A 27,147-nucleotide genomic window follows, 5' to 3' on the forward strand; every position below is an offset into this window, starting at 1 on the left:
TGGATTCTCTGTGCTTTGTAAACATACCTACAAATATATTGCCACAGCATGCTGGAAATTGGAGATTATGGTGAGAAATTAGAGTGTTGGCCCAGACAAGCCCCTCACACCTGGAAGACGTGGTTTCCATACGTGTAAGACCCAGAGTACTCTGAGGTTGCCAGGATAGTCACACTCTGTTCCATAGGACCCCCGGACAGGGGTCTTTTAATAGACACAGACAGGAAATGAAAGCTGCTGTGCATGAGAAGAAAAGGTTCCACCAAGATCAGAAATGTGCATGAAATATCTTCAGTAATAAGTTCCTGGACGTTACATATATTTGTGAATGCCATCTGTAGCTGTAGAATGCAGCTTGTATTTCAGGCCTAGTGGTTCTGTAACAAATTCCCTAAGGACTGTTCTCCCTAATAATGACCTCGCTGGCAATTCAGTGTCTGGGTCTCCTCCTCCTCCTTTCATTGTACCGCTTGTGACCTCTGTCTCACAGTGACGCTGTGTTGTCTTGTTCTGTTTCTTTTATTTTCTAATTGTGGTTTTCTGATTTATTTACTTTTCTCTGACTAGGGTGCACAGGGCATTAGATCAGGCTTTCTTAATTTAGAGTTGTAACCAAAAACTTAGTTTGCCATGTTATTTAAGCTAGTTCTCTACAGCCTATTGTGTGCTCAGTGTATCTTCATCATTGGTATAATGTTATTGTTCTGTAAGGGTCCTGTATGCCCTATTCACCACATGCTATAACAGTAATAATCATTTGAAAACAAATGTAAAGCAGTTTAAAAAGAAGTAGATTAGGTGGTCCTGAAGCATCGGTCACTGATATCGCAATAAATACACTCGGAAAAGATCTCGGCTTTATGGCGCCTGTGAATAGATGCTGAGATTGCTCCAGCAAGAATACTGGACATATGTTTTAATGTCTGAGAATAAAATGCTTATCTGTTCCCTGAGTCCACAAATGTGTTCTGGGCCTGTCTTCCATCCAAGAACGTAAATGTTTATGACGCTGTTCCACATGAAATGTATGTATGGTATTCCTTCTTCTTGGCTTGTCTGTCTCCTGTTTTTCTGCTGTGGGTCATGGTCCACAGATCAGCAGGTGTTGACTGCTTCTGGATGCATTTGGACTGCCTGTACGTTGCATATTTGTGTGCTGGCTGGGTGTACGGCAGTGGTTCCTTCTGGAAATGGGGAATGGAATGTTTCTCATGTGCAAATCCCAGAAAGCCAAATCTCACGCATAGTTTTAGTAAATGACGACAATGTATTTAATCTCGTTATCAAGGCTACAGAGGAGCAGATTCAGTGTTTAGTCTGATAATTGCATGAAAATGTCAGCATTCTGTATCTTTCATGTTCACAAATCTCTTTATGGCGACAGCTGCCAGGAGACATTCAGAACGTTACACGCGCCAACTTCTTTTTAATACAAACGTTAAAGATGGAGTCAGCACGGTGTCAGATTAATCTATGTCTGCAGAGTGCAAAGATAGACATGAAATAACTACAAACGGCCAGGATGCTCTCTGGCCAATGAAGCCTTCAGGTTATTTTACTGGGAGCTAGCGACATAACGGAGGTATGAGGCACTGGCTGCCTCCGCTGTGAGTGCACTTTCAGATGCTGCAGATAGTAAGTTAGGGCACCAGTGGGATTCACTTTTTATTAAAACTACAAACAATTGTCTGTGTTGTGTAGAATTTGCTGTGTTGGGAGTGTGTAATTTTGACAAAATATTGATTGGAATCTGTTCTGGTTTTGCTGAGCCCCCCCCCCCCACGTCTTCTACTGTCATTGGTGCCTGGAGACCACAGAAATGACACAGTATGCACATTAATGCAGCAGCAGCGTTGTACTCTGAAGAGCTGGGGAAGTATTGTGAGTGTGAATTAAGTAACAATTGGAAAGAATCCCGGGGAGGTGTATCTCTTGCTTAATGTTTCCCTGTGTAATGTGCTTAACTTGAAAATATATATATTTCTGTATGCTAACAACCTAAAAGCCCTTTCTGAATGCCCCCTCTAAAACAAGATATATAGCGAAGTTGCTTGGACGGCACCCAGCCTTAGACTGGATTTACACGGGTGTTAGTGTCCTTTCTCTGAGGACACACGTCATATAAACATGTAGGACGTCTGGGGATAGCTCCGCACTTATTTTTGCTATCTACATTTGCCCGGTTATTGTAGCCACACTTGTATCTCTGGTTGTTAATATTCTAGAATTATACTAAATTAATTTATAGTGCTTATAAGAACCTTTTGTTGTATTGTTATATTGGTGCTATTTTTTTAATAGTAGGTCTCCCATTTATTCATGAGAAAAAGATTCTTATTTGTAGGAGGTATTTCTGATGCTTTTCCACTTTGTGGGACTGATGTGTTGTTGTGTTGTTATGCTTTTTGCATGTTACTTTTAGTACATGAGTTTCAATTGTTTCATTATTTTGTAGGTGTGACTTTCTCCTCAGTCACAAATGTTTCATTCTTTAACTCTTTTGTTTCTATTTGCAGAAAATTGTGAATTAAATACAAAACAAATAAATAAAAATAAACTTCCCTGAGAGATGTAACATTTAAGGTCACAAAATCATATTTTCCTCTTGATTCAGATGGCTGCAATTGTGACAGGAACATCAGCAGCTACATAACAAAGTTAATGTCAGCACTTGTGAACGCTAGACCAGATTGCTGACTGCAGCGTTTCCTTCATGTCAGCTACAAAGTTGCCAGTCTGACAGGTACACAGCCCAGATGGAACGTAAATATTTTCCATACACGTCAATACAACAGTGCACCCTAGTGGCCAAGTGGTTTTAATAAGATGGTAGGTTGCTTGCTTTTGTTGACCGTTTATAAAGAGACTTTGGAAAACTTTATTATATTTGGCAAAAAAAAAAACAGAAACTGATTGTTTTTAAATTGTACAATGTTTATTTTAGGGACTATATAAATAAATGATGATGATGATGATGATGATGATGATGAGGACCATATGAGCATAAAAAGCCTCTAGTAAAAGTTACAAATATATTATGTGAAAGTTTCACAAACTTGTATGAAGTTGGTATGTGAGAGAGCTGTGATTATGGGGGATGATCTTTTTCCAGTGAATGCAGGACTTCCTGTCAGTAATCCTATTGTAGTACACTGTAGTCCACCTGCGTTAAGTTGGACGTGTGTATAGATTATTTTACATCCAGAATATTAATTCTGAAATGAGACAATCAGCTCTGCCACAAATTCCACAACTCACAATCTTCATGTACAACACGTGTGTGGCAGAATTACTTATCACGGACATAATAAATCTGACATAGAGCCTTCAGCCACAGACGGCTGGGTAAGGTTCACTGATTCTGGCCCTAAACGCCCTGTGCACGTTAACACTTCTGCGTATGATGGGCCAGTGCCCTGTTAGGAGTTGTATATAATAAAATTTTGCAGGACTGCTGCACTTTCAAATTAATATCCTTACAATGATTATTGTGTGAAAGACACTTGGGTCACATGGTTCTTGGGGAGGTAACAGACCATCGGGGGCCTGGATTGGATCCTGCATCAAAGACCCAACAATACGATTCACTGTCGTAATTGGAATTGTTAAAAATTCTTTACCTGACTAGCACTGTGACCATTCCTTACAGTGCATCGGTCACCATGGCCTGAGTAAGGGTTCAGGTGCCATAATACGCTCATATCGCCCCCTCGCCTTCCACTACAGGGAAAAAGAAACTTGTTTTTAGCTAAAATATTCATTTATATTTTAAAATTAATTTCAGTTTATAGCTCTCCCTGTCACACAATTTCCACCCCCAAAAGCCTTGTGCCATAGGCTGCAGCCTAGTCAGCCTATAGGATAATCCGACCTTGCCGTCACCAACAAAGAGAGGCAGCTGGGGACTGATCATTGGCTAGTAACTGCTGACATCACTCCTTGCTTCCTAGCGTGCTGATTGGCTGCCTCCACAGTGTTCAGGTGAAGGGTACATGCTACTTGCTCTGTTTGTCTAAGTAGTTTATTGTTTCTCATATGAAAATAACTATCATTTATATTACCAGTAATAAGTGTGGTAAATTGTGAATGGGGAACCCCTGTTTTTTCCCCCACATTATTATGTTATATTATTTATTTATTTATTTTTTATTTTGTTGTTGAAGGTAAAATAAGTGCAGCTGCGATGTTATGAAAGTACAATTAGTAAATGTTGAATATTGACACTAGTTCTTATCCTGAAGAAATACATCCGTAAAATCCACTCGGATTACACAGCTGCATCCTGCTGACTTGTCTTCCAAATTGTTCTCCATCGGTGTCCTTGTACATACACGTAACGTGTCATTTGCTGTATAGAGCGCAGTTACATTTCCATTATTTCAGACACAGCCGTTCCATGTTTGCCCCAGTAAACTAAGATGATGAAAAGAGACGTTCCCTCTGCAGTTATGTGTAATGTGCAGGCCACAGAGGGAAGATCAGTGATGGGAATAAAGAGATTATCTATCCACACTGTGGTCATCACAAACAAGAACAATATAAAGGCTTCACCCTATGTTATGTGCTCTGTTTGTGGGTCTGAGGAACAGAATCGCTTCCAGCAGGTGCATTAGAGCCTTTTATTCACACAAAATAAACCAATATGAACACCTCACTCGCTATGTCCCGTGGGACAGAGCTGCAATAGTATGGGCACCTAAGCCCCATAAAATAGCAGTACAAAATATAAAACTCTGACACCGCCCCCATACTGTAATAAGGTACCGAAGAGAAACCATTTCAGTAGGATTCTGGCTGAGTTGAGTTGGCGAGTCCAGATCTGAATGGAGACAGCACTTTGAGGGTATGTTTTCTATTTTTCTCTTACAAGCACATTTTTGTCATTCTCCAAAAAATATAATCCATAATGTAAAAATAGAGCCATGCTCCAGTGTATACGAATAGCAGAAATAGGTTTAATCATGCATCAAAACGTGCTCCCCCGTGTTCATTACACCCACTGCAGTTCTGAAAAGATCAGAGTATGGACATAGCACAATAATCTCTAATGCAAGTTCAGCTTATAATCAGCATCATGGGGTCCTGCCTGATTATGGGACACGCCTTTGATGCATATGGATGCAAGAGAGTGACCTAGACGTTTGGCGAGACATCGACTTGAACCAACAATCCAATTAAAAATTCTGGTGATTTCTTTTTATTTATTTTTTACATAAATCATTGTGGAAGACTATAAGAAGAATGGTGGTACTTACCATTTTCCCTTGTCTCATTTTCTTTTCTTTTCTTTTTTCTTTTGCTATTAATATTTTATAATTCTGAACTACCATGGCAACCACAGTTACATGGCACAAGGTGTGGTGAGAAGAGTCGTTTTGGAAAGCCCCTCTGTGCTCTGTTTACTGTAAGATCCTTCCCGCCTGCACTGCATTTTTATGGCATGCTGTGAGCCTGTGTCTGACTGTCTGGCAGCCATTTTTCTTTGCCAACCAGAGAGTTTTTGAAAAGGAGATAATAGTATGTAAGAGGATAGCTAAGAAAATTTAGATGCATGCTTAAAAGGTACTTAACTTGCTAGTTACAGAAAAATATATTCTATATGAAATTGCTTTCGCTCCCGCTAATCTAACACTTCCCTGTTCCACAAAGTTATCCCCGTTGCGTGCTGAAAGATACATTTAACACGTGATACTTTATGATATTGCAGTCTGCCTGCTTGAAGGTCTCTAGAAGGAGACAACATAGTGGGTCCACAGTGTTTATTAATACCCCCCTGTTGTAGTACACTGCATTCTCCATTCCCTCTTTCCTCTGTACATAGCTTTAGTAAAGAAGCCCCGCTGCGGGAACGTTTTGTACACTGTTTGGATACAGTCTGCGATGCCTATGTGCATATTTGCTTAGATGAGTCTATGTGTTTTGTGCCTAATGCCCTTCCAGTATCCATACAAGAGGATATAATGCTATAGAACTCTTCTGATGGAGTCCTGCACAGTTAGACTATTCGCCTGATACTTCAAAGCAAGAAGCTGGTCTGAAAGGTTTGGGGCCAAAACTCAATGTCCAAAGTAAAATCCGGTCCTAAAAGATGAAAAGGTCTTTGGGTTTTAGTGTTCAGGCTATGGGACATCTTGCATGCCCGCTGGAAGTGAGTTGTCTGTGTGAAGGAGAGTACGTAGATATCTGCTGCATACTCGTTGCTTCTACTCATCCGCCCTTTTTTTAGATAGACCTCCGGTTGGACACCAACTATTTTTTAATCTCTGCAACCACAATCACCGCGAGGTGCCACTGGTCCTCGATGTTCAGATGCGCATATTGCCGACTGTTACGATAAGAAATCTCCGCTCATTTTATGTGCACCTCTATGGGACGCGAGGAAAAATGAGCGTAGATTTTTGTAAAAACTCTGATTACATCACCGAATTGAATCTGCCCCATAGAATAAACAGTGGATCAAACAATAAAATGTGATGGTAAGACCATGAAAAATAATTGTAGTTAAAATTAATATATACTTAATTGAATCTATTGTGCTCAGTCTAGCCAATGCAAGATGTAGCCAGCAATGTTCTATAGAAATAAAATGAAATATTCCTCTGCCTCCCCTTGAACCAGCGTACTCTAGGCATGTGCCGACATAGTCTTATATGGATCTAGCCCACAATACATTAATTATGCTGTTAAATCAGATACTAATGTGGCTTGATAATTGATTTCATGTGAATGTATTAAAATATGACATCACATTGGATGTAAAGGCCGTCCAGAGAATGAAGACATTTAATTGTGTCTTGCAGATGTGTTTGAGAGTCCAGTTGCTGTAAGAACGCTTTATTTTGTCTCGGAAGCAGCTTCTGAAAGAACATCTGGATAAAACATTCCGCATATTGCAATATGCAACCCAGAAGCCTAATCCTGGCAGCTCTCTGGTGATGGACATATTGCTGAATGAGAGGGCGAGGGCCACACCGTAGGAACACGGAGGACATCTCAAGGGTCCTAACCAGGAAAATTGGGTTACAATCTTGCATTGGGATTAAGAAGATGGAGCTATAGATATATATAATCATACACATTCACTTCATAATCTTTGAGAAATCACAGTACACCTCCGTGTTACATGTGCAATATATAAACATGGTATTATAGCCACATATTCTTATTATTAGCAGGTATATTTATATAGCACCAGCATGCACACAGTAATAAATCGAGACTAGGTATTTGCCAAAGATTTATGACGACGTGGCTCGCAAGCTTACAGTATATACGGATATAACGTGTATATAAAATCTATTTGAGATATACACAGCTCGTCCTTTACCCTCAGATCGCCCTAGAGGTAAATAAAGTGGGCGCCGGCTTTTAATGTATAGGACGCAGGTTGTATGGGGTGATGCAAGTGTCTTCTGCCTTCAATGGTTGTTCTCATTTTCATCCTAAAAACAAATCATGTGACGTATGTGGCGCCTGTCTGAGTACAGACCGCATAATGACCATATCGTTTGCTAATATTTAAATGTTATACTTTGGGGTATCACCAATTATTGTTGTCGCACATGAGCTTTTAATGAGGTTGGCAGATGACCGCACATACCCTATCAACTTTCTTGTGGCAATATGTCTTTCGTACACACTGAATTTAGGGGGTGGGGGGGGGCTAAAGCAACAATTATTTTTATTTAAAATTTTGTTTGCATCCAAAATTTTCTAAATCAATATAAAATCAAATACTGACAAAAAACCCCCAAAGGATGTAGAGTACAATGTTTATAGCAGGCCTGTCCAACCTGCGGCCCTCCAGGTGTTGTGAAACTACAAGTCCCAGCATGCCCTTTCAGCTATCAACTGGTTGTCTACCGGCAAAGCATTCTGGGGCTTGTAGTTTCACAACACCTGGAGGGCCGCAGGTTGGACAGGCCTGGTTTATAGGATCTGAAGGTTTACAATAATAAACAAGTATAATCTGAGGATGGTTTCATCTGCTTTCTCGTCGTGCCTATTAGACATCTGGCCAAGATATGGGATGCTACTTTTGTGGAGTGTTGGCATCCTCTGCAGGGTAGCAGAGGAGGAATGACCTGCGGTTCTTGTGAGGAGAGGAGGTCCCTGACCTTGTCCCATGAGGAACAGATCTTGAAGCAAGCCCACCAGACATGTAAAAGCCTACCTGATTGTCCACATTCACGCCAGGAATAGAGTAGTAGACTGATACATAATGCAAGGTCGTCAGGAGTAAAATACCATCTACAGTAAACTTTATAAACATTTTCTTTGTGTCTATGATTTCTCTGATAATTTCCCAGTAGTCCACCTCATCAGGACAGGGTACGATGTCCTGATCCCACTCTCTCTTGTGTCTGCTTCTAGATTCCAGGATACAGTTGAGTACAATTCTATATAGAGAAGAGATTAGATATTTTCCTAGGGGTAAAGAGATGCACAACTTCTCAAAGTGAGTGAATTCTCTGGAAACCTTGTCCAACGTCCCTATGTAATGGCTAACCTACTAGTATTCACACCGTTTTTGGTGGTGGTTGGACATTTACTACATAATTTTCCAAAGGAGAGCAGCGTAACCCTGTCCAAGAGATTGCAAAAGAATCATATTCCTGATCTGAGCCAGGTAAGGGAGACTTGGGAAAGGCCTGGAAGTAAATCAGGATTTTCCCAAAGTGGTAAAATGAAGAGGAACGAAGGTTGTATCGATAAATGGGCTTTGCAGGTCTCCTAGATCTTGATTGAGAAGTTCAGGGTAGGAACAAATGTTATGTGGTTTGTTCTGTTTGGGGACAGCCGAGATACAGAAGAGGGAGGTTAGCTTGAGGTCGTTGGCTTCTGTGTCTACCCAGGATAAGGATGCAGATGTGGTGAAGGAAGCAGCAGTCGGGCTTAGATGGAGATGCTCAGCAGTAGATGATCTAGAAAGCTTACCCCTCTCTTTGTGGGTTTCTTAAGGGGGACTAATCTATTCCTGGGGGTATTAATGTTCCGGATAACCTTTATGAGGCATTTTTGGATGACTGGAAGTAGAGAAAGTAGAGCCTAACTGGGAGAGTTTGGAAATAATACAGGAGATAAGGAAGGATATTCCTTTTGATATCTGTAATCCTGACACAAATAATTAGTGGTTGTCAGAAATATTGATCTGGCAGTTCTCTTGGTAGAGGGACTCGTAGGATGGTGATACAGACCCCTAAGTGTTTGGTTTTCTTCTTATGTCCTGCAAAGCTGCATTAATAAGTGATGTTTTGCCCATCCCAGGGGGGTTCAATAACAAACAATTGCTGTAACCATCCATTCTGAAAAGATTAGGAAAAGAGGTTGTCTGCTGCTGAAGAGTTAGGAGGATGTCATCAATGGTTCTTATACCCTGAATGTCTCGATGTCCTTATGATTACAGCTAGGGGTTCTATAATTAGGGTGTAGTTTAGGAGTTTGATAGTGATGGGTTTCGGGGGGGGGCCATTGACTCTAGCTGAAGGCTGAGAATGTAGAGCTTTGAAACCTGCCTAGATCTCCTGTCAGCGTCCAGGGATACAATAATAGCTGGAGTTTTTCAGGTGTTAAAAATGTGAATTAGATCAGTGGTTCGCCACGTATTCTCCTTTGTCTGGCCAGGGTAAACCCTACCTGGTCTAATGGACCAGGGATGGGAGTGCAGTGTTCAATCTATGAGCAAGGATTTTGGCATATAATTTAACATTGTTATTCAGTAATGAGATTGGGTGGTAATTTGTACAGTTTTAAATCTCTTTACCTTTCTTATGAATAACTGTAATTCTATCCTCCAGAGCCTTTACAATGGAGGAAGAGAGGCTGCAGATTGTTTGTATAGTAGGCAGCTGAGAAGGCATCTGAACCAAGGGCCTACAGCTTATATAACTCTTCCATGGTCTTGGGGTATGCAGTGGACCTTCTGTGAACCAGTAATGTGAATCGGGGGGGGTGGATGTACTGTCACTTACATGTTTTTAGCAGTGGAGGGGGCAGGAGGTAACGGGGAGCAATGTCTGAAAAAAATTTTAGTCATACGATCATGAGTCACCAAGTAACAAAATAGGCAAACTAGTTAATGATACCCTTGGTGAGTACATGGTGCCAGGTGTACCAACAACTGCAGTCAGTTCTTGAGGCTTTTCGCAGTTTACTGTATGGCATGTAAACTTTTGAGTCTTCTTCTGGTGTGCAGATAGGTGGACGATATTTGGAAGAATACAAACCTATCATCAGCCCAGGAGGATTGAAGGGAGAATGCCTTGGGTATAGTGGTGAGTGTCAGGTCTATAAGCAATATTAGTGCTAGATGACCAAAAGTAGAAATTGTTTCTGTAATGTGGGTTTCGAGGACTCTCTCTAGAACCCTTTAAGGCAACTCATGTACTACATTTTGTGTAGTTCACCAAGAATTCAAGCCAAATCTGGAAAAAGTTTGTATTCTAGTCAGGGGTCAGGATGTCATAGTTTTGAAAACCTCAGGACTGTGGATCATTCATTCCTTGGGAGTAGCTGAGGTTTTGTGTGGATGTGCTCAGAGTGTTGTTGGATTGTTGAGCAGCCTCTGGTAGGATTCTCGAGGTAATCTTCTCGGCCTTATGTTGCAAAAGACATTTGGACAGGGACCTCACCAAAAGCTGATATTCTTGGTGACTGAGGAATAGGTGAAGGGAATCACCATCAGTAGCAAATGTTGTATCTCTGGACCGAATTTCCCTTACGCAGGCCAGGTAACTGGCGAAAGCCTTCAAAGATTTGGCAAGTTTTGCCTTCATACTTTAGGATCTATACATCTTAGAGGATAGCCTCCTTGATGGTGAAATAGTGTATGCTTAGGGTCATATCCCTAGCTTGGAATTTATCCTCTGTCCTGGGTTTAGGTGTCCTGTTGGTCAGGTCTAGTAGTAGTTAGATTGTAACTACTTAGATTGTACCCTTAGATTGTACGCTCCTCTGAGCAGGGCCATCTCTCCTTCTGTTTCCACCACTTTTAACTCTGCTCTCCAGCTACTTAGCCCTCCTCCTGGAGGGTCCTCCACCCCACGTCCACTCTCGCTCCCTCCTCCCCCCTGGGGGTCTCCCTGTCTTCCGCGCCCTCCTTCTTGGGCCCCGTCGTTTGCGGATCCTCCCTCCCCCTTCCCCGCCCTCTCTAGCTGTGCACTGAGCTTACTGAGTTGCTGTGTTTACTGTACTGTGCTGTCTCCCATTGTATTGTAATTTTGTTTGTCTCTGTAAGGCGCTGCGGACGCCTTGTGGCGCCTTATAAATAAATATTAATAATAATAATAATCGTTGCTCCTTATGAATTTCTACAGACTTGCCAATATCTTAGGTTATTTTTCCGGTCCAGGTTGTCTGTATCTTCTTGTCGGTAACGGATGGCAGTTACAGCTTGTCAGAATTGAGGCATGTTCTCCTCTGTGCTTTAGGCTACTTTATTGTCTACTCTGCTATTTAGCTGTCTGTATGACTCCCGTGGAGGCCACCTCGCATCTAAAGAAGGGCGTGTTGGACCTCCTCGTGTATAGAGGCATGCAGGTCATTCATTTATTTCATTATGGAAAGGAAGTCTCTAGTGGTTACAGACTCCTCATCCCTGGAATCTGGGCTTTGAGGGGAGTCTGGAATTTCTAATCTTTTTTCGGAGGAGGTCTTCCTAGTTCTGTCCTGGGAGATCCCCTTGGGGTGTGTGTGTGTGTGTGTGTGGTTTTTGGTGAGGTTTGTCCTTCAACATTTTTGATTGTAATGGTGGTTTAAACGGAAAATTTTCCATTGCATGTGGGCTAGAAGTTTTGTTCAGAGTAGATCCACCTTTTGGGAGCATCCCGGATAAGGATAATAGCATGCTGCTGGGGTTTCCACCCCCCTGTCTGTGATGCTATAGTAGCTAAAACATTAGGGAGTCTTAATGGGGTGACGTTGTGGTTACTCAGTAGAGACTGTAAAATAAGCCCCCTGTGTACTGTGAGGGGCTTCTGGCGGGAAAATTGGGTTCTCTTACTCACTAAGCCCTATTGTGTTCTGGACACTATAGCTAAGTAATTGTATGTACATCTAACATGTGAGATGGGCATTGTATACTGATAAAGATAACTGAAAAATGATTATTTATGTTGTAAGAGAATAGTCATTTTTTCCACTTGTGCAGAAGGGCTTTAAGGCCAGCTGTAAAGTTCCAAAGTAGCTTCTATCCAAAATGACTATATTGCCTGTTTATAATAGTGTACAGTAATCTGTGGTTCTGATGGAGAGGGAGCAGGGATAGACAGTTGGCGCCCCGAGGGTCACCGTACTGGATATCGCCACCATGGATCAGGCTGTGGCTGTGCTCCTGTATAATAATTATGCAGAACGGTATTATTCAGTAAGAGAGCCGGGTGCTGTAAGAGCAGAGAGAGCCTTATGGATAATGATGATGGGCCCATGATGAATGCTGCTGGCTTCTCTCAAACTTCATCTCCCTATGTTAATAATGACTTTTATTGTGATCCACCAGATGCTGGAATAATTATATCTGTGATTCTCCAGAATGAGGCTGCGGTGGGGGTAAGGGGGTGTCCTTAATTCGGCTGCATGTGAATGTAAAACGCTAGATACATGCTCCTGCGGTTCCCCTAATTAAGTTACATGTAAAAAGTCCAAAAAGTTCCTCTTATTTTTTTGGGGGTAGTGGGAGGGATTGTAGGGTTTGTTTGACAGAAAGTACTGAAGTGAACATAGAATAATCACTAAAATGTACAATTTTCAATGTACATATACTATATTTAAATCTGTTAACTTAAATAAATAATGAGGAATGATGTGTAAGGATAAGGATAGTTATTTGTATTCATGTGAGATGGTAAGCTGGCATCAAGTGGGCACAGCCTGAAACACACTATCATCATCATCATCATCACCATTTATTTATATAGCGCCACTGATTCCGCAGCGCTGTACAGAGAACTCACTCACATCAGTCCCTGCCCCATTGGGGCTTACAGTCTAAATTCCCTAATACACACACACACACAAACACACACACACACAGACACACACACACAGAGACAGACAGAGAAGGAGAAAGAGAGAGAGAGACTAGGGTCAATTTTGATAGCAGCCAATTAACCTACCAGTATGTTTTTGGAGTGTGGGAGGAAACCGGAGCACCCGGAGGAAACCCACGCAAACACGGGGAGAACATACAAACTCCTCACTATACCACCTGACCATATACACCACTGTCTGAGAACGGAGCAGAGTAGGGTATGAAATGCTAGGCACATGTGGCATCAGAACCTCAGAATCCTTGGGGCGATGAGTAGATCATCATCATCATCATCATCATCATTTATTTATATAGCGCCACTAATTCCGCAGCGCTGTACAGAGAACTCACTCACATCAGTCCCTGCCCCATTGGAGCTCACAGTCTAAATTCCCTAACACACACACACTGAGTCAGGGGGTGTTTTTCATGCATCCCACATTCAGTCACTTTTGCCCTCTGAGGGGCTCCCCACAAGTTTGGTATATGGGTAACTTCTTTCTACAACTTCTAGAATGCTTGGCTCAGTCCATGCATAAGGTAACACATCTCCATTAGTCTTTCACTTGGGAGATCAAACCATACAGCCGAGTGCCAAACTTTGTGGCTAATGTCTCCCTAGAGACCACAACACGATCCCCATCAGACAAGACAGACCATGTATACCGTTCCCCTCCTTCCACAGGGCGCTTCTCTCGTCCAGTATCAGACTCCCTCTTCCAGGTTAGCGACGCTAATACTAAGGTTTATGTGAATGGAATTTCCTGGCAGCTCAGACGGTTTCTCAGAGGTGAAACTTCCCAGCTCTGCCATTCTGCACGGTATCTGTATCTACAGAATGTACAGTCTATGGATAGGGTTAGATGGGCAGATTACTCTCCTGTATGCTGTGGTTGGCATACGACTGGGAACACTTACCTGGGCTGAATCGATGTTCATTAACTTTCTCGTTATTTAATTAACTAAACAGATGTAGTGGTGAATACAAGTGTCAGCTGTGCAGGGTGAGAGGGCTGTGTCATGCGGGAGGGTTGGGGAATATATACACACACTGAAAGCTGAAGCAGTCAAACCCAAATATTCAACTCCACTATGAAAATGATAAATAACTGATATTTTTAAGAAAATTTTATTATCATAAATTATTATTAACCAATGTGGCCAAAATTGACATTTTTGAACATTTAATTTACATCTATATGCTGACAATTTGTTATTAGTTTTTAGTGCAGAAAATAACCATCCTAATACTTATTCTTATTCATAAAATTACTTTAATCGCATCTAGTTTAAGAGCAAATTGTTTTAACATCTGTTTACATTTATCTACCTGTATTATATACCATATATATTATATAACTATTACATGCAGATAAATGCCAGAGAGTAATATGTATATTATATACAGCATATAATACTCTCTGGCATTTATCTGCTTGTATTATATGCCGTATATATCATGTACCTATTACTCTCACGCACATATCTGTATGTAATATATACTATATATATTATATACATGTTGCTCTCTGCATGCACATATCTATGTATATTTCATTCTGATCTCTAAGTACGGAAACTGTTAGTATAAGATTTAATAGTACTTGGTATTGTTATTATGTGTATGAGCAGCAGAACTACCACTGTTTCAGAGGGTGTGGGGCCCCCTCGATGCCAGGCCCATCTGCTCAGTTCCGGGGGTGTGGGGCCCCTCGATGCCAGGCCCATCTGCTCAGTTCCGGGGGTGTGGGGCCCCTCGATGCCAGGCCCATCTGCTCAGTTCCGGGGGTGTGGGGCCCCTCGATGCCAGGCCCATCTGCTCAGTTTCAGAGGGTGTGGGGCCCCTCGATGCCAGGCCCATCTGCTCAGTTTCAGAGGGTGTGGGGCCCCTCGATGCCAGGCCCATCTGCTCAGTTTCAGAGGGTGTGGGGCCCCTCGATGCCAGGCCCATCTGCTCAGTTTCAGAGGGTGTGGGGCCCCTCGATGCCAGGCCCATCTGCTCAGTTTCAGAGGGTGTGGGGCCCCTCGATGCCAGGCCCATCTGCTCAGTTTCAGAGGGTGTGGGGCCCCTCGATGCCAGGCCCATCTGCTCAGTTTCAGAGGGTGTGGGGCCCCTCGATGCCAGGCCCATCTGCTCAGTTTCAGAGGGTGTGGGGCCCCTCGATGCCAGGCCCATCTGCTCAGTTTCAGAGGGTGTGGGGCCCCTCGATGCCAGGCCCATCTGCTCAGTTTCAGAGGGTGTGGGGCCCCTCGATGCCAGGCCCATCTGCTCAGTTTCAGAGGGTGTGGGGCCCCTCGATGCCAGGCCCATCTGCTCCGTTTCAGAGGGTGTGGGGCCCCTCGATGCCAGGCCCATCTGCTCCGTTTCAGAGGGTGTGGGGCCCCTCGATGCCAGGCCCATCTGCTCAGTTTCAGAGGGTGTGGGGCCCCTCGATGCCAGGCCCATCTGCTCCGTTTCAGAGGGTGTGGGGCCCCTCGATGCCAGGCCCATCTGCTCAGTTTCAGAGCTGAGAGCTCGATCACTGCGCATGCGCTGGCTCTCGCACATGTTGAAAAGTGCGCCATCCCCCCCCATATAGAAATATTCCATTTGATCTAGTGCCTGGCGATGGATTGTCCATATATTTGTACAGTTGTATACAGACTTCGCTATTAGACAGATGGGAGAATACTAAATCATCTCCTTTTCCGATAGTAGTACTTTGGAGGGGTCTTCCCTCTATTTGCTGCTTAGTAGGGGCCCAGGACCCCTGCGGATCACCTTCAGCACCGCTCGGCTCTCTGCGGAAGGGGAGGTCATACGATTGGATCGGTTACGTCTTATCTCTCCTGCTACACAAAGACCTGAGTGGATATGCCACAATATATGAGTGTGCTGGGATGTATGTGAGTGAGGGGAGGGCCAGTCTAGTAGAGGGTTTATTTTAGGCTAGGTACACACTGGACAACTTCCCGACCGACGTGTTATCTACAACAACTTTACCTCCGACCGAAGGTCCAATTGCTCGAAGGATTACTGCGTACACACTGGTCACGTTTTAGATGATAAATGAAAGGCCGACCGTCCAGACAGCAACTTTTCACAGCCGTATTGTCGTGAGCAAAGATTATAATTTTGTTAATAAAACATTTAAATAAAACGTATAAATAAATAGTTGTTTTTTTTTAGAACACTGCACTGACAAAGGTTTATAATTAAACTGGCAGACATATGCTGTACGTATTCATGCAACAGACACCTGCTATTGCTTTACCGCTAGAAGCACCTAATTATCAAACGAGTGACGTGCAGATACCGCACCGCGTGGGACTGGTACAGACATTGACATACAGCTCGAGGATCTGTCGGAAACTTATACACACTACATGATTGTTAGGTGGATTGGTCGGAAAATATTAAACCGTACGATCAACCAAAAGAGCCGACAATCGACATTTTGGAACGACTTTCGTTACCATCATATCACTATACACACTAACATGACTTCCGACGTATGTCGGCTGATTTGCCTGGTTTATTGAACGAAATGCTCCAGTGTGTACTTGGCCTAAAGCGTGAACCCCTTCAAATACAAGACTGTATAACCCACTATCACATGATTAGGTCAGTTGTCTTTAGGGCACAGTCTGGTTTATGTTCAGGGTTTATTTACTGTGTTTCCATTTTTCTATTCTGGTAAATGGTGTTTACTAGTAAGTATAATGGAGAAGGGGTGTAGAATCATTGTACCAAGACACTATATTAGGGTACACTCACACTATCTAGGACAGCGCTACTTGTAATGGTAAATGTGTTTACCATCCCCGTGTTTCTCCTAGTCTTGTGAAATCACCATTTGCTCCATAATAAACTAGATACCAGGCAGGTATTACTGATATGAATGTGTAATGCTGCACCATACGGAGACTCCTACTTCCTCTTGTACGAACACTTTAGATACATAGTTGCCAATTGTATCTAATTTCTAGAAACGTTCCTGGATCCCTCTCTGGAAATGTTTCTTTTTAAACTTAACCATCTGCACAGTGCAACTCCTATTATTCTGTGTAAATCTGACTAATCTTATTTTCTGACTTTATAATGAAATATTTAATGACCGCATTCAGTAAACATATCATGGCGGAGTTTAGGGAACGTTGAGGTCTTCTGGCAGCTAGACGTGTGTAATGTCATTGGATGCACCTGTCTAAGGCCCCCAGGAAATGAATTTCAAATGTTGTCCACTGTACAGATATTAATCTGTCTAGACATTGCCCCGATCCAACTAACTTATAACTACTCCATAGTGGCAGAAACTAGACTCCTTATACCTCCTCTTAGAGGACTCCATTCCTGCATAACTTTTTTTTTTTTACCAGCACTTTGATCGTACCTGTTCCCACTAAACTTTTCTAGAACCTATACTGTGGGGAAATTCTACTTTTTCACAACTTTATAAAGTTCTTGTTTTTAAAGGGTGATTTTTATTTATTACATTAGCTGAAACAATAACAGGTTTGGTTCTTAAAACCTCCACAGTGGCACCAGCCAACCAGGGCCCTCTCAGTGTGGCGCTTGTATGTTCTTTACGTGTTTGCAGGGGTTTTCTCCCACAGTATAAAGTTATACTTGTAGGATAATTAGCTTCAGTATTTAAATAACCCTTGTGTGGTAGGGAATGTAGATTGTAAGCTCCACTGGAACAGGGACTGATGTGAATGATTAAATATTCTCCATAAAGCGCTGCAATATATGTAGATGCTATATAATATAATTTTTGTTTTGGGATTTGTGTAACTATTATTATTGTTATTATTATTAATAATAATATTTCCTTCTAGCACCCCAGCAAAAATTGCCAAAGTAGTCTGCTCCGGCAAGTTGGTGGTTAATGCTTTGTTTATGAGTGACGTCAGGCCAGACAGTAAAACAGACTTAAACAAAATGATAGAGAGATGTTCAGCTGAGTGATGGATGAAGAGTAGAGAGAAGGGAGGGTGGGTTTGGGAAAGGGGCTGTGGGAGGAGAGTACAGGGAGGAGGAGGAGGGGGGCTATTATAAGGGTAATGAATAAAGGAAGGAGGAGAGCGACAGGAGAGAGTGAGGTTGAACTGTGGGTCTAAGTGTGAATTCCTGACAGTCTGTCTGACAGCAACTATAAAAGGTGCTGGAGGGAACCGAGGAGCACAGTGACTGGGGCGGCCAGAGAGGAGACAGTCACTCAGGGACAGACAGACACTGCCAGGGTCAGTACTATACAGAAAGAGGGACAGACAGACACTGCCAGGGTCAGTGCTATACAGAGAGAGGGACAGACAGACACTGCCAGGGTCAGTGCTATACAGAGAGAGGGACAGACAGACACTGCCAGGGTCAGTGCTATACAGAGAGAGGGACAGACACTGCCAGGGTCAGTGCTATACAGAGAGAGGGACAGACAGACACTGCCAGGGTCAGTACTATACAGAGAGAGGGACAGACAGACACTGCCAGGGTCAGTACTATATAGAGAGAAGTACAGACACTGCCAGGGTCAGTACTATACAGAGAGAGGGACAGACAGACACTGCCAGGGTCAGTACTATACAGAGAGAGGGACAGACAGACACTGCCAGGGTCAGTACTATACAGAGAGGGACAGACACTGCCAGGGTCAGTACTATACAGAGAGAGGGACAGATACTGCCAGGGTCAGTACTATACAGAGAGAGGGACAGACACTGCCAGGGTCAGTGCTATACAGAGAGAGGGACAGACACTGCCAGGATCAGTACTATACAGAGAGAGGGACAGACAGACACTGCCAGGGTCAGTACTATACAGAGAGAGGGACAGACACTGCCAGGGTCACTGCTATATAGAGAGAGGAACAGACACTGCCAGGATCAGTACTATACAGAGAGAGGGACAGACACTGCCAGGGCCAGTGCTATACAGAGAGAAGGACAGACACTGCCAGGGCCAGTGCTATACAGAGAGAGGGACAGACACTGCCAGGGCCAGTGCTATACAGAGAGAGGGACAGACACTGCCAGGGTCAGTGCTATACAGAGAGAGGGACAGACACTGCCAGGGTCAGTGCTATACAGAGAGAGGGACATACACTGCCAGGGTCAGTGCTATACAGAGAGAGGGACAGACACTGCCAGGGTCAGTGCTATACAGAGAGCGAGACAGACACTGCCAGGGTCAGTGCTATACAGAGAGAGGGACAGACACTGCCAGGGTCAGTGCTATACAGAGAGAGGGACAGACACTGCCAGGGTCAGTGCTATACAGAGAGGGACAGACAGACACTGCCAGTGTCAGTACTATACAGAGAGAAGGACAGACAGACACTGCCAGGATCAGTACTATACAGAGAGGGGGACAGACTACCAGGGTCAGTACTATACAGAGAGGGACAGACAGACACTGCCAGGGTCAGTACTATAGAGAGAGAGGGACAGACAGACACTGCCAGGGTCAGTACTATACAGAGAGAGGGACAGACAGACACTGCCAGGGTCAGTACTATACAGAGAGAGGCACAGACAGACAGACACTGCCAGGGTCAGTACTATACAGAGAGATAGACAGACACAGACAGGCTGCCAGGATCAGTACTATACAGAGAGACACAGACAGGCTGCCAGGATCAGTACTATACAGAGAGACACAGACAGGCTGCCAGGATCAGTACTATACAGAGAGACACAGACAGGCTGCCAGGATCAGTACTATACAGAGAAAGGGACAGACAGACAGGCTGCCAGGGTCAGTACTATACAGAGAGACACAGACAGGCTGCCAGGATCAGTACTATACAGAGAGACACAGACAGGCTGCCAGGATCAGTACTATACAGAGAGACACAGACAGGCTGCCAGGGTCAGTACTATACAGAGAGAGGGACAGAACCATATAAAGACACTATATTGATGGCAATGAAAGCCTGTGTGTGTACAGGATAATAACCATTCTATTTGGAGATTACAAGTTACATTGTGACTATCAGTGTGACCCTATCTGTCAGTCACTCTGCGCCTGGTCTGTGTCAGCTCCACCCCTGGGCACCTGGACCAGCTTGTTATACCCCAGGACCCCACCAGGTAAGAGGCTACAAATAAAGGGGCTATCTGCTAAACTTAATTTTCACATTAACATGTTTTGTATAGCAAATGTAACCTTGTATTAAGCTGTCTGGACCTGTTCATCTTTTAGTCCTAAGAATTTCAAACTCCTGGAGCTTATGTAGTAGTTGTGTGGTGTATTATACCTTTATCATTCAATCTGCATTGTTCATCCCTAAATGATGATTACACATATTGATGTTTGCAGTATAGTAAATGACTCAGGCCTCCACCTAGTTAGCTTTGTGTTTTCCTCTTGCCCACCTGCACAGTATCACTTCTTTTGTTGTGTATTATAGATCAGTATGTGATGTGTATAGTGGATGTATTTCTCAGTATCTGGTAATAACTGCACAGTACCACTTCTTTTGTTGTGTATGCTGCTTGTATTTTCTTTATCATATTGTCTTGTATGGATAGCTGTCATTCTGGGTGTAATGTTCAGTATCCATTTGTATCTTATGTAGTATAAGCTGATTGTGAAGGTGATTGGGAGCAGGTGCAGTGTATTGAGTCTGACTAAAGTGTAAATGCTATATAGTAACTAGGTTACAACATTGGCACTAATGACAGGGTGCACAGTTTGCCATCTTTCTTACTAAGGTAACAAGCATTAACGTAACTCCATCTTTGCAAGGGCTATTACAGCATTTCTTCACCCCTTAAATCAAATGCAAATATTTGCTGCTGACATAATAGCAGTGCTGTGGGACAGATCTCTCCACATGCTGGCTCAATGTCTAGTCTGACTGGATGTCCTGCACTCTCTCCCATGTCTAAGCATCACCTAGTGCCTCAGCTGCATTAGGTCAAATGGTTTTAACAGAGACTAATTAGTTTGATATTTGAATCCTGTGTGTAAGTTGCATTACACATGTTACTAGCTGCATGATTACACTCACTAATACAAAATCATTATGGACTTTAACTAGAGTTATACAGCCTACAATGGGAATATAATTATTTATTTTATATAGTAACACTATTGTATCCCACATATATGTTCTAGTAGGCAGCACTGGTTACTCCCAATACACAGATACCAAAACAGTCTTACAAATCCTTTTGTGTGCATCATTGCCATTTAATGATATATCGCATCATCAAAGTTTTATTCCCCAATGTCAGTAAAACATTTACATGGTTAATTCCCTTTGTAAGACTGTATGCGCTGTATTATCTTTCTCTAAGACATTTGAGTTAAAGTCCTGTATGGTTATTGATTAAGCTGCCTTCAACTTATTACCAATATTTTCATTGCTAAGAGTATAGGTGCTATAAAATAGAGTCCAGTGTATCCGGATGAGAGGAGAATGTACCGGATCCTCTTCACTTGACCCCTCACCCTATAGTGTAGCTATGAATGTTCTGTCCTAGCTGTGCAGAGATCACATCATTTGTCCAACCACATCTTCCTTCATCTGTATTAAGTGAAAAACATAGAAGAGACCAGTGGGGGTCTCCCTCAGATTCTCCCAAATCATACAGACGTTTCACAGGTGGGGCGTGTGGGTATCCATAATCTGCCCGCAGTCTCTTTATGGACACATTTTCTTCTGCTCCACAAACCCAAGAATCGGGGAGAAGAGAAGCCGTCCAGATGTTATATTGCTTATAGGGTTTTCCGTCTTGTCTCCAAGGGGCCAGAAAAATGTTAAAGCCCCCTAGAAATGCTGTATGTGCAGCCCGTATTGTAGGTTCAGCTGTTATAGAAAGTCTTCATCCATCCAAACTTCTTTCACTTTTCATGTAGTTTTATTTTTGAAAATTGTAACCTTACAGGCTGCTTTTAAGAAAGTCCAACAGTACAAACCTCTTTGGGGGGTATTCAATTGTCAGCGTTAACGGAAAAAAACGAGCGCTCAAAAAATATTACCGTTTATACGGTAATATTGCGCGAGAAAAGCGTTAATACGGTAGTTTACTCGCGGAATTTCAGCTCGCCGCTCAGGGAGTAATTACCGTATTAACGCTAAGATTTTTTGAGCGCTCGTTTTTTTCCGTTAACGCTAACAATTGAATACCCCCCTTTGAGTCTACAAATCAACTCTGGTCCTGTGCAACCAGTTGTGTGATTGAAAGACCGTCTGTGATGGGCAACGGCTGACTCTGGAAGTCTCCACGAAGAGTCTTGTGCAGGCTGCAGTGTCCTCACATAGTCTGCTGCACCAGGGGTTCCAGCCTATTCCTGGCAGACAATACTGAAGCCTTAGTTGCACTACAACTGGAGTGACACATGTTGCTCAATTCTGGGCCAAACACGGTCCGATCCGACCGTTCTACACAATTCCACATTCGAATGAATCTTTCACGTGGGACAAGTTGACCAGATCTGACTGTTTTTGGCAGGCTTTGGCTGATGGTCGCAGGCACCTAGTGATAGTGGATAAAAAACACTAACATTTGCAGAGGAGAACTACTGAAACCCAGACAGATTTCGGTCATTTTTGGTAGTCAATGGATCCTACACATGCAGTGATTTTGGGGCAATTTGATCTAAATCACCTAATGTAGTCATGTTAAGCCTGCTGTGACCCATCATATTTTGTTACTTGTGATCCGCACATTTGTCATATTTTTGTCTGTTGTGGCTTTGTGAGCATGCTGCTCCCAGACTCTATTGTCATAGTCAGGGACCTTGCAGTTCAACACATCTCTGACAGGGTACTGAAAGCGGGGACCAGATGTGACATAAGTTAGACGTAGCACTGGTCTGATTTGTGTTATTTCCAGACGAATGGCTTGTTGGACCTCATTACCTGTCCTAGGACATTAACAACAACAGGGATTTATTTGAAGTTTCTAATGTTTAATCAATCATGTTCAGCATCCACATACTCTATGGAGTATCCACATCCTCTAAGAATAGATTTACTTAATCCAAAGCATTCTATTAACTTGTGAGAAGGACCTTGCAGGCATAAGCTGTTCCTCTGATGTAAATGGTGTCTGGCTACAAGTTATACACACGCTGTCTCTGCTGGATGCACGTCGTGTGGTTTATGGTCTCTGCTAGACATGCACAAATCTTTTCTTTTTTTTTTTTATGTTTGAAATCAAATTGCAGTACACCACACGCAAGGCATTTAGTCCAATTACACTTGAATAACATCCGTGCTGCAGGCTTGCCTCGCATCGCTCTGAAACAAATCCGTTAATTAGTCACACTTTTCAGTAGTGTTTTGGCTGTGAAGATTTAAACGGATGCACAAAATGCTTTAATATTTTCATAAAGATTAACAGATCTGTTGCAATGTGGTGCAGCTCTGAATACAACAGTTTACTTTGTGTTCTCCCCAGAAATTTTTGCCAGCCGGGTGGCATTAAGAAGCAGCCGGGTGGAGGCATGCAATAATAATAAAAAATGTTGGAGGTTATTGCCCACACCTGCCAGGACTGGTCAGACTGGTGTCAGTGGTCTCGCACACACTGCTGGCTGTAGTGCTCACATAGTGCCTGTTCTAGTAGGAGAAACTTTGGTTTATTCTATTATAATGGGACTCTGTTGGACTCCAGAAGCCGGGTGGTAAGTAAAAGTAGTCGGGTGGAGCACCCGGGAAACAGGTGCTGAGGAGAGCACTGTTACTGAGTACAAGGTTATCTCACACATATATAAAGATGTGTTTTAGCTTTTCTGTTTCTGTTCAAGTATTGCCATGCTGCAAGTGGGCGTGGCCTATTTATGAGTACATATCAACAGTCCGATGGATCATTTAAATGCAACAGATTTAGACCGCTTAAGGAATCTGCTTCCTTCTCCTTTGCTTAGGTTGATATTGATCTTAAGGAAGAACTGCTGGAGGTAGAAAATGGTAATTAACTAAAAGTAACAATTTGCATGATTAGTATGTCAGATTAGTGATTCTTTCTACACTTTAAAGCAGCAATCACTGTGGCAGCCTACAAGAAAGAATACCATTTGTACTTTGTTTGTTTCTTCAGGCTGCTATTAATGATTTATAGATATGCACAGTTTAGAGTATTGTGTGACTGTGGTTGCCATGGTAATCACGGGATGTATTGAGAAGAGATTTTGGAATGCCCCATGAGTTCTGTGAGAACTGTGACTTTTTCCTTCTCCCTCATCACAAGAAATGCTGAGATCTGTGTGTGTCTGTACTTGTCTACCTTGCAGATATATTTTTGAAAAGTACATAATGATTTGTAGAACAGCCACTAATTAATAGGACTATTAGATGTTTAAAGAATTCTTAATATGCTGTTTAAGGCAGAAAACCCATGTAGATGCTTTTTTAAAACGTTATGTATTTATAGTAACTCATGTACAGAACAGTTCTCATTAAAGGCAAAAAGTTCATTATAGTTTTTATTTAAAAATGGATTCTTCAAACAAAATCTATTTCTCCTTATGTAAAGTGTGTGAAATTTATTTAGCACAAAGTGCTACTTACCCTCCATTCCACTGTCTTTAGCATCTTTGTTTCCAGCCATGAGGAGAGTTTTATTAACCTAGGAGGTTTTACGTGTTAGTGCTTTACAGAGAATCATACATATCACAATGTGTATTCTCTACCATATACACACACACAAACACAAGTCCATTTAGTCCACTGCCAAGTAACCTACCAGTAAGGAGTAATCCAGAGCACCCGGAGGAAACTCACAGACACAATGAGAACTTACTTTTGTCCATATAGTGTATACTTGTATTTGGCCAAACCTGTTAATTATTGAATTGAGGTGTTACAATCAGACCCGCTGCCAGAGGTGTATAACATCCAGCACCAGCCATGCAGTCTCCATGTACAAACATTTGTGATACAAAATGGGTGGTTTTGAAGAGCTCAGTGACACCAAGCGTGGTACTGTGATAGGATGCCACCTTTACAATAAGACGGTTCATGAGGTTTCATCCCTGCTGGATAATCCACGGTCAACTGTAAGTGATATTATTAGAAAGTGGAAGCGTTTAGGAACAACAGTAACTCAGCCACAAAGCGGAAGACCACGTAAAATCACAGAGCGGGGTCAATAACTGCTAAGGCGCATGGTGCGTAATAGTCGCCAACGCACTGCTGATTCCATAGTTTAAGAGTTCCGAACTTCCACTGACATTAATGTAAGCACAAATACTGCGGCAGGAGCTTGATGGAATGGGTTTCCATGGCCGAGCAGCTGGATGCAGCCTCACATCACCAAGACCAATGCCAAGCGTCAGATGGAGGGGTGTAAAGCACACCGACACTGGACTATGGAGCAGTGGGAGCGTGTTCTGTGGAGTGATGAACCGCACTTCTGTGTTTGGCAGTCAGATGGGCGAGTCTGGGTTTGGTGGATGCCGGGAGAACCTTGCCTGACGACATTATACCAACTATGGTGTTTGGTGGAGGAGGGATAATGGTATGGGGCTGTCTTTCAGGGTTTGGGCTAGGACCCTTATCTCCAGTGAAGGGCAATCTTAATGAGCATCATACAAGCAAACCCTGCCCTGTGCTGCGCCAATCTACCTGACCCTCTGTATCTCTGCAAAGTCTCACATAGTAGTCATGTCTTGCCTAGTAAGATCATACGCTCGGCACACAAGTCTGATAAACACCCTATGGGGTATCCTGGTCAGAAGACGATCACTATAAGCACTGTATGCACGGTCATCTGTCAACTGCACTAAGAGGCCCAAGTGACACCAAAAGTGATCCAGCTGCTCAACGTCTGGATCGCATCCAACTTGGCCGCCCACAAGAGTGATCATGTTCACAAAGATCTATCTGCTGCAGACTGAGTTACAGGCAACAGTGATTGTTTGTATCCAGCCAAGACATTGAGACTGAGAGAGAGAAGAAATGACAGCTTCACCAACAGTAAACTGTGACACTTACACTTATGTGCCAAACTTTATCAGACCTGTGTTTCTGTGAATCTCGCAGAGCGTTTTGGTGATCCCTTTATTGTATAAATGAATATGTGCAATGATAGATGAGAAATGGACTTCTGTCAGTGTTCTGGATGTGGACATCCTGGGTCTAACGTGACCCTGGCCCACTGTGGGACCACCCTAGATGTTCGTTTTATGACATCAGTACTTTAGTAGGATCCAACACGTTCAACTTTCTGCAACCCACTCAGGAAAGAAAATTGGACAGCGCTACCATAGAATAATCTAATACTAGAAGTTTATACGTTCCAGAATTTTCCTTAACACATAATAAATTGTCTGAAAGATCCCCACTTAACAGCACTACAACAATATATTGTTAACAACATTAAATAGTTGTTCTTTTATAGGTTCCATCCCCACTAGTTAATTCATGTGTATAGTGTTCCTTCAGCTGAGTTTTCAGCCAGCTCCGTAAACTGAGGCTGTTCCATCTTCGCTCTTTCCTCCTTGAAAGTTCATGTTAGACATCGCACTAAGCAGTGTTCCTTGGCGTGGGCCCAGATGTGTCTGGAAGACTTAATAAAAAGCAAGTGTGGGAAGACACTGAGACACCTGTCCGCAGAGCAGCCAGCCAAAACCTCTGGGATGAAGTTCATCAATGAATTAGTGTGCTTCTCAAACAATCATTTACAAAGAGCAGGAATAAGGTGAGGGGCCGGGAGCATGGTAGCTAAAATCTGCTTGTGTCGTATGAAAGGGTGCACGGGTGAAGTATTGTCACCATCACATTTAAAGTGCATGTAACCATTTTGTATATTAATGTATTTCTATATTTAATAGCTGTTTATTCCAGAGATACTTTACTTTGTGTCATTTATCATTACATGAAGCATCATCATTTATTTATATAGTGCCAACATATTCCGAAGCGCTTTACAATTGGGGACAAACACAGTAAACTAATAAACAAACTGGGTAAAACAGACAAAGAGGTGAGAAGGCTGCTCGCAAGCTTACAATCTATGGGACAATGGGATTTTGACACATGAGGTTAAATCTACATTTTGCATTTCGGTCCAGCCAGACTGCAAATGTAAAAGTGATTCATAAGCTAAATGATCCTGTCACACAACAATGTTGGTCATGGGGTAGTTGTCTTGTGTGAATTTGTGTAACGGGTGGTAATAGGGTA

At 42.8% G+C, this 27,147-nt stretch overlaps 1 protein-coding gene across 1 annotated transcript in view; it reads left to right on the plus strand.

The window, feature by feature from the left end:
* The first annotated feature begins 2,506 nt into the window (after nt 1-2,506).
* The window catches only part of LOC142101909 (ADAMTS-like protein 2), a 58,327-nt gene continuing 33,686 nt past the window's right edge, over nt 2,507-27,147 (plus strand). Inside the window, exon 1 of the mRNA XM_075186341.1 lies at nt 2,507-2,829. The gene's annotated coding sequence lies outside the window, so the exon portion shown is untranslated. The remainder of the gene's footprint in view (nt 2,830-27,147) is intronic.

Source organism: Mixophyes fleayi, chromosome 9 (genome assembly GCF_038048845.1).
Source record: "Mixophyes fleayi isolate aMixFle1 chromosome 9, aMixFle1.hap1, whole genome shotgun sequence".
Classification (NCBI taxonomy): Eukaryota; Metazoa; Chordata; class Amphibia; order Anura; family Limnodynastidae; genus Mixophyes; species Mixophyes fleayi.